We start from the raw sequence: 9448 nt of genomic DNA, 5'->3' as shown, positions 1-9448 counted from the left end.
GTTGTGGGGCTGGGGATACAGCTCAGTTGGTAGAGTGCTTGCCTCGGGTGCACAAGGCCCTGGGTTCAATCCCCAGCACCAAAAAAAAAAAAAAAAAATTGAGTTGTTTTTTAAGTTAAAGGATTCTTTATATAGTCTAGATAGAAGTTCCTTATTAGATATATGATTTAAAAATGATCTTCCATCCTGTGGATTGTCTTTACTTTCTTGATAATATTCTTTGATGCACAAATGTTTTTAATTTTGATGAAGTTCAGTTTATTTTTTTATTCTGTTGTTTGTGTATTTGATATTATGCCTAAGAGACCATTGCCTAATCCAAGGACCTGAAAATGTATCCCTTATGTTTTTCTTCCAAGACTTTCATGGATTTGACTCTTACACTTAGATCTCATTGACTGAGTCAATTTCCATATGGTGTGAGGTAGGGACCCAACTTCATGTATTTGCATATGGATGTCCAGGTGTCCTAACACCATTTTTGGTTCCCTACCTCCCATGAATATTCACAGCAGTTTTATTAATACTGTTTCATTCCTCACTGGATTGTCTTGAAAATATTTTGACCATAATATAAGTGCTTATTTTTGGTTTTTGAATTCTATCCCATTCATCTATTTTTCTGTCTTTATGCCAGAAATAAAATGTTTTGATTATTGTAGCTGAATAGGAATTTTAAAAGTGGGAAGTGTGAGTCCTCTAATTTTTGTCCTACCTTTACAAGATTGTTTTGTTCATTCTATTTTTTTTTGTATATTCTTGCATTTCCATGTGCACTTTAAGAATCAGCATGTCAATTTCTGCAAAAAGGCAATGGGGATTTGATGGTAATTACATTGATTCTATAGATCAATATGAGGATCATTGTTATTTTAACATTATATCTTATAAGACATGAATATCAGTTATCTTTCTGTTTATTTGGGTTTTCTTTAACTCCTTTCAATGATATTTTCTAGCTTCTAGTTCATGAGTCTTACACCTTTTTAAAATTAAATTTGCTCCTAAGTATTTTATTCTTTGTGATGTTATTGTAAATGGAATTGCTTTTCAAATTTCATTTTTAAATTGTTCATTGCAAATATATAAGTAGACATTCTTATTTTGGGGCCTAGGAGGGAAGCATTCACTCTCTCACCATTAAGTATGATGTTAGCTGTGCATATTTTCTTTTAATAGGGGACCTTTATGTTTCTAATGTGCTAAATTAAAAAAAAATAAACCTTATGTTTCTAATGTGCTAAATTAAAAAAAAATCATAAATGGCATTGCATTTTGCTTTCCCTGTGTTTGAGATAATCATGAGCTTTTTGTCTTTTATTCTATTAATATGATGTATTACATTGATTGATCTTTCTATGTTAAGCCAATTTTGCATTAAGGGAATAAATGTCACACCTGTTGCAGAATTTGGTTTACTAGTATTTGGTTGGGGAATTTTGAGATTTCTTTATATATTCTAGCTACTGGAACAATTTTTTGGTTGTAGGCTGAATTGAGCAAACTCTAGCTAAAATGAGCAAGACCAGTAATTTTTTGGAGCATGTCAGGTCAGTATGTACAGGTCTGGGGATAGAATTCAGTTAATCAGAAAGTAATGGACCTATGATCAAGTAATGGACCTATGACCTCTGTCCTTTCTGTTCTTGCATCACCCATTGAGACACAAAGTCCTGGGAATCAGCTTGATTGGGTGAGGTGGAGTCATGTGACCAGGACAGGTGGGATACCTTGAATGATAGACTACTGCATGTAGTAAGGGCTGAGGGAATTTGACATATATCTTAGGATAGGGCTATTAGGAATTTATTTCTTTTTCATATAATATTTAATGCTTTTAAATAATAAAATTAATATTTCTTCATGGGAAACATGGAATATATAGAAAAGGATAAAGAAGAGAATAGAAATAACTTGCTAATATACCACCCATGGAACACAGTTCCTAACATTTTTGGAATATCATTCTATCCCATTAATATTTCTCAATGTAAATATATATGTTTGAAAAAAATCAGGATTATACTGCACATACTATTTTGTACCTGATTTTTTCCACTTAATTATTTTCTCTTGCCCTAAGTCATTCTTTATGAATGTGATTTTTAGTGATTGTCAAATAGTATACTGTATGAAAAATCATAATTCATTTAAGTCAGTCTTCTATTTTTAGACATTGAAGTAGTTTCCAATTTTTCATTATTATGAATAATTTTGTAATAAATATTTTACAGCATAAATTTTAACACCTGTCTATTGTGTAGTCTGTAGTCTGCAAATTTCTTTAAGTAAAACTGGGCATTTTGAAATTAAAAATTGTTGTTTACATTACCACCAATAGTGTACAAGGGCCCTAATTTCTCTGCTACCTTGCTGAAACTTTTTTTTTTTTTTTTTGATATTAGCCACCCTAACAAGTGACATTTCATTGTGGTTTTGGTTTGCATTTTTCTGATGATTAGTGATATTGTGCACTTTTTTTTGTATACCTGTTGACTAAATTCTTTGCCCACCTTCTAATCAGATTATTTTACTTACCTATTATTTTTAATATTATTTTTGCTGCTGAGTTGTAGGAGTTCTTTATATATGTTGGATATTGACTCCTTATCAAATATATGGTTTGAAAATATATTCTTCCATTCGGTAGGTTGTCTCTTCACTGTTGATTATTTCCTTTGCTGTGCAGAAACTTTTCAGTTTGACATTGTTCCCTCTATTTTTTGTTTTTCGGTTGCCTATGCTTTTTGTGTCATATCCTTAAAATCATTGCCAAGATCAATGTTATGAAGCTTTTCAAAACCTATGCTTTCTTCCAGGAGTTTCACACTTTCAAGTTTTACATGTAAGTCTTTTATCCATTTTCAGTTGATTTTTGTGTATTCTGTAAAATATCAAGCCCAATTTCACTCTTTTGCACATGGATATACAGTTTGCCCAAACCACTTGTAGATAAACTTGAAGAATTTATCTTCTCCCCATTGTGGTTTTTTTTTTTTTTTGTGTGTGTGTGTGTGTAATATTGGGGATTAACCACAGCCTCATACATGCTAGGCAAGGGGCTTATTGCTGTGCCATACCCCTGACCCCCAATTGTATATCCTTGATGCCCTTATCAAAGGTCAGTTGGTTTTATGTTGAAAAGGTAATATGTACACATGATTAAAAAACTCCAAACATCTGGGAGTGATGGCACATGCCCAAATCCCAGCTACTAAAATTAAAAAAAAAAAAAAAAAAAAAGGCTGGGGTAGCATAAATGAGATCCTGGGTTTAACTGCTAGTACTTCAACAAGACAAAACAAAACAAAAGAACAGCAAACAAATTCAAGTAATTCAAAAGAGTATTCATTAAAAAGTAAACCTTGTTTTCATCTTTCATTCTGGTTTCATATGTTCACTTCCCAGAGGCAATCAATATGGTCAGTTTCTTGTATGTCACTCCCCAGGCATATAGATACGAATATAGAAAGCATATTTGCATGTAATCTTCTATTTTCTTACTTTCCTCTCTGCATCTTCAGCCCCTTCTTTTTTTCACTTGACAATATCCCTTGGAGATCATTCTTCATTACATATGTTCTACAGTCATTCTATATTTAAATTGCCACATAGCACTTCTTTGCATGGATATAGTATAATTTATCTGAGAAACTTTGTACTGGTGGACATTTAGTTTATTGACAAATTTTGCAAAAAAAAATACTTAATGAATGACTTTGTATGAACAACTTTGTGCCCAGTAATGAGTATACCTGTGGAATAAATTCATGAAGTGGACTTGTACATTTAGAATTTGAAAGCATACTACCAAAATGCCTTCCAAGGTGAGCACCATGCAGAGACCTTAAATGCTGTTAGTATCTGCTTCTTCCACTCTTACTCATAATGTGTTATTAAACATTTCGATCTTTACCCATGATTGATAAAAAGAGGTTTTGAATTGTGATCTGAATTTGTAGCCATGTGAGGTTGACTTCTTCATGCGTTTGAAAACATTGGGCTTCTTTTTTCTGGGAATTCTCTATTAATGTCCCTCCCCACTACCAGTTTTCTATTTTAGACTTTTATTTATTTGTAAATTCATCTTTATGTCATGGAGAAGTCAGTCCTCTGTCTGTTTCATACTGCTGGTCTTTCCCCACTGAGTTTGTCACTGTTTTGTTTTTCTATTTGTCATACAGAGACTTAAAAATTTTAAATGTAGTTAAATCCTTCAAATTTTTAAAATTCAATTGCATCTGGATCTTGAGTCCAGAAGATGACACATAAAACCTTTCTCATCCTGAAATTCCAAAAAGCTACTACATATCTTCTTCTAGTACTACTTCAATTTTACTTTTTTTAAAAAAAATGTATATTTTGGTTCTTCCCTCTGACATACTCTGCCACCATGATGTTCAGCCTCACCTGGTGCCCTGAGGAATGCAGCCGGCCTTCCGTGGATTAAGACCTCTGAAACCGTGAGCCCTCAAATAAACTTTTTCTCCTTACAGTTGTTCTGGTCAGATCCTTTACTCACACTGAAATTGGTACCAAGAAGGAGTGTCATTGCTGTGACAAGACCTGACCATGTGGTTCAGAAGCTTTTGGAGTTTCTTGGAATTGGTGGGAGGAATTTTGAGATGTGTAGCAGTGCAAGCTGGAAATGCTTTGGATTGTTGTAAACGGAGCTTCATGGCTGATTCTGGTGGGAGGTCAAAAGACCAGATAGCCAAAAGGACTGCGAGCAGTGGAGACAGGGCTCAGGAGGGTTCAGAAAAGGAGGACTCTATTGGAATTTGGAGTAGAGGCCATCCGTGTTATGTTCTGGCCAAGAAGTTGTCTGCATTTTGCCCATGTCCTGAGACTTTATATGAAACTGATTTTAAAAGTGATGGACTTCTTAATCTGGCGGAGGAAATGTCTAAGCAACATAGCATTCAGGTGGTGGCAAGGATGTTGCTGGCAGCTTTTAGCCAAGTTTATTGCGATAAAGCAGAGCAGAAAGATTTGAAAAATTTGGACTTGAAAGATGGGAACAAAACTGGGACTAAGGGACTTGCAGTTGTTAAAGACATTACTGCTACTAAAAAAATACTAAAGACTTTGCCTAGAGACAGTAAGAAAGATGGCCTAAGGGCAGTTCAGAAGCTGGCAAGACCACACCCATCTCAGGCTCCTGGGATTAAAAGCAAAAATTCTCTGGGGGAAGAGACCTGTGGGGCACCCTTCTTGTGCAAAGGGGTGGAGGAAGTTTTTTCGAAGTGCTCAGCCACCCAGACACACAGAGCCCGCTGCGGCCAGGGTCCCTGGAGCCTGGGCTATTACTCAAGATAGCAGCAGATCTTGACGTCAACCACGTGGTGCTGGTGGTACAGGAATGCAGGACACTGGACTAAGAGGGTCGTGGAGGCTTCCACCAGGATTTCAAAGGAAGGCCTTGGAATCCAGGCAAAGTGCAAGGTCAGAATCCCTATGGGCACTCCCTGAGAAGGCCAGGTGTGGAGACTTGTAGAGGAAGCCAAAGCTGCAGTGGAGACCCCCCAAATTAAGAAATACCAGTAATGTGGGTCATTATCCTAGGAACGGAGAGACCAGTCAAACAGAAAGGCCACTTGGGCTCCAACAAACAAGGCCACAGGGGCAGAGCTACACAAGCCCTTTGAAGACAACATCATGATGCCATGTGCCCCAGATCCCGGATCTGGAGCTCCAAGACTTGTTTTCTCAGCTGGATTTTGGGGTTGCTTGGCTCCCATCCCTTCTTTCTATGTCCCTACTTTTGTGAATGGAAATTTTTACTCTGTACCATTCTATATTAGATACTTGTAAATTGCTTTTAATTTTATTTGAGCTATCTCAGAACTCTAGAGACTATGGGGACTCTTGGGATGGGCTAAATATATTTTGCATTGTCAGAGGAGTGTGAGCTTTTGGGGGGCCAGAGGTGAAATGTTATGGTTTGGATGTGAGGTGTCCCCTGAAAGCTCACACTTGAGACAATACAAGAAAGTTCGGAGAAATGATTGGGTTATGACCTTAGCCTGTCTGTGAGTTAAACCCTCCTAATGGGGTTCACTGAAGTGGTAGGGTGTGGCTGGAGGGGTGAGAGTTGGGGCGTGGCTTTGGGTATTGATCTGTATCTGGAGAGGTGAATCTTTCTCTCTGCTTTCAATATGAGCTTCTTCCCCACTCTCCCACCACAATGTTCAGCCTCACCTGGAGCTCCAAGGAACAGAGCCAGCCTTCTATGGTCTAAGACCTCTGAAACCATGAGCCCTCAAATAAACTTTTTCTCTTTACAGTAAAAAAAAAAAAAAAATATATATATATATATATATATAAATATATATATATATATATATATATATATATATATATATATATATATATATAGCTGTAGGTGAACACAATACCTTTATTTTATTTTTATGTGGTGCTGAGGATCGAATCCAGTGCCTCACACATGCTAGGTGAACTCTCTACTACTGTGCCACAGCCCAGCCCTTCAATTTCATGTTTATTCTTAAAGTTTTTAAAAAACATTTATTCTTTAGTAGAAGGTGGACACAATACCTCTATTTAGTTTTTATGAGGTGCTGAGCCTGAAAGTAAAGTAACCCCGTAAGCAAAGGCCATGCACACACAGATAGATTTTGAACCCAGTGCCTCACGCATGCTAGGAGAGCGCTTTTCCTCTGAGCCACAACCCCAACCCCTATTCTTAAATTTTTTTTTTAAAGAGAGAGTGAGAGAGAGAGAAAGAGAGAGAGAGAATTTTAATATTTATTTTTTAGTTATTGGCGGACACAACATCTTTGTTTGTATGTGGTGCTGAGAATCGAACCTGGGCCGCATGCATGCCAGGCGAGCGCGCTACCGCTTGAGCCACATCCCCAGCCCCGATTTAATTTATATTTCATTTTATATTTGAGATTTATTTTAGTATAATGCATTTTCCCAAATGCCTAGTTAATTTTTAGAATTGAGTAACCCTAGGATAGATTTTTCTTCTCTTTAAATTAAATTAAAAACTTTTTATGGGGCTGGGGATGTAGCTCAGTTGGTAGAGTGTTTGCCTCACATGCACAAGGCCCTGGGTTCAATCCCCAGCACCACACACACACACACACACACACACACACACACACACACACAAAATTATTAACATACTAATACAATGTGGTGTTTTTATATAGGTATACATGTGGAATGATCAAATCAGGATAATTAGCATATCTATTACCTCAAATACTTTTAATTTATTTGTGGTAAAAATAAAGTCCTCTCTTTTAGCTATTTTGAGAGAATGGATTATTGCTAAAGATGGCTTGAGCCTTCTTCAGAGTCCCAGTGGCTTCAGGAAGCTAGTAAGGGGCCATCCGGCCCAGGGGAGCTACCATCCCATTGCCTTTGTGAGAGGAATTCTGGGCAGTTAGGCTAGGGATAGGTTGAGCATAATATCTCTGAGTTTTATCCCTAGATCACGCAGGACTGTCAGAGAAAAAGTGTGGAAAGATGATATTGTTCATAACTCTGTAGAATTGTTCTTCCTAAGTTACATTTTAGGGTTATGCCCTCCATTTCTTCTATGGATGCTAAAAAAAACAGCCTTATGGAACCGTTCCATTGGCTGCATTACCCAAAGAGCTACTTGGAGGGCATTGTTGAACTCAGTTGTTCTTAACTAGAGTCTTGAACTATTATTTTGTTTTGGAAAAAAAGCATGTCATTTATGTTCAAGATATGTCACAATTAAGTTTTACTGCTGAGATACAAAATAGAAGATGAGCTATTGGTCATCTATGAATTAGAAGAAGCACTGGAGAAAAATATGTTTGCATCATTATAACACATTAAAAAAATATGGCCTGGGGAGTGGGGAGTGGGTACTTTGCAATGCATCATGTTTGAAAGGTTCCCATCAGAGAATGTTGCCAATCAGATGGGGTTACTGATACAATGCAGGATGGCCAGTTACATTTGAATTTCAGATGAAAAAGAACACTGTTTTAGCATAAATAGGTCATGTAATAAATATTGCATGGGGCATACTTATACTAAAGTGTTATTCATTTTATAAATCTGAAATTCAAATTCAACTGGGCATCCAGAACTTTTATTTGTGAACTCTAGCAACTCCACCCCTGGGAATATTTGACAGTGCCTGGAGACATTTTCGGCTGTCATAACTTGAGGCAGCTTTGCTTCTGGCATCCAGTGGGTAGAGACCACAAACAAACTTTACTATAGTTCATAGGACAGCCCTCAAACAAGGAATTATTTATCTCATAATGTTAATGGTTGAAGTTGAGAAACCCTAGTTTAACATAATTCTCAAAGTCTCTTGGACTCTGTGAGAAAGTCTCTCTTGTACTTTTTGGTACAGATTTCTTTTAGAATAAAACCTGAAGAAACTTTATGATTCCTGCAAGGAACTGGCTTTTTTGGGAAAACTTTTTCCTAACAGTGACATCAAGAATAAAACAAAATAACTGATTTTTATTTTCCTTTTCACTTGGACTGTCAGGAAACTCAGACCACATTAAAGGCCCAAGCATAAAGACTGTGTAGGGTTTTCTGTGCTGCATATACATTTATTTATTTTTTTCCCTTTTGGTCCTGACATTCTAGCCAGATTTGCTTTTTCCTAATTATTCTTTTTTATTCCTTTTTCATCATTTCCTGTGTATCACTCAGATGCCTGTGGAGTAAAGTGGGGGAGACACATGCACACACAGATTCAGGTACATATTTGAAAATGGTATTTATCATACACTTGACCTGGTCTTACTGTGTCCTTGGGAACCAGGTAGAAAAATGCAGGTCCCTAGTCTCTTCCCAGACAGCATGCAGATCTCAGAAAATGACCTTTGCTTAGGGAGTTACTGTTTCTTTCAGGCCCAAGCCTGCGAGTCCTTGAGGTAGTTGGCCCTTGGAAACCAGAGCTGCCATGAAGCTGGCCTTTGGGCACTGGGACAATGGACATTAGCTTCCTCCAGCTTGATCTTGGGAGGCCACACAAGTCCTGTGTACTGCCCAGAAAGTGCGGGTCACTCTGCAGAGGCCAAGCAGGCAGGGCTGTGTGAGGCACTGTGGCGGCCCACGCAGATGCACACAGGGAAGGAACGAGATTGCATCTTCCCCCGGACCAGCGAGATTCTATAAACATAATCAAAACGTAATAGAAACTTTTTGGAAATGCTGTTATGAGGAGAAAGCATCAATCTTGATGGAACTCCGCTCAACAGGCTTTGCAGAGCTAATCAATCATGGTCAGGACTCGGCCTCCCCATCTGTCTGCGCCGGGGACCGATCAGAGCTTGCTCACTCCCAGGCTGGGGCTGTGTCCCCTCACCAGGCAATCCATCATGCTGCAGGGGATGGCGGGTGGGGAATAATAGCACGCTAATAAACTAGGGGCTTTTTTCATTCCCAACTAATTTTTAGTAAATGAGCCCAATCC

General features: G+C 37.7%; 1 non-coding gene across 1 annotated transcript; it reads left to right on the top strand.

Annotated features, from left to right (window-relative positions):
- The first annotated feature begins 7030 nt into the window (after positions 1 to 7030).
- Trnav-cac (transfer RNA valine (anticodon CAC)) lies at positions 7031 to 7104 on the top strand. The gene has a single exon. It is a non-coding gene; the product is annotated as a tRNA-Val (tRNA).
- Positions 7105 to 9448: the final 2344 nt, after the last annotated feature.

This window comes from Urocitellus parryii, chromosome 6, assembly GCF_045843805.1.
Source record: "Urocitellus parryii isolate mUroPar1 chromosome 6, mUroPar1.hap1, whole genome shotgun sequence".
NCBI lineage: Eukaryota > Metazoa > Chordata > Mammalia > Rodentia > Sciuridae > Urocitellus > Urocitellus parryii.
The sequence above is the reverse complement of the archived record's forward strand: the minus strand, read 5'-3'. Positions and strand labels throughout refer to the sequence as shown.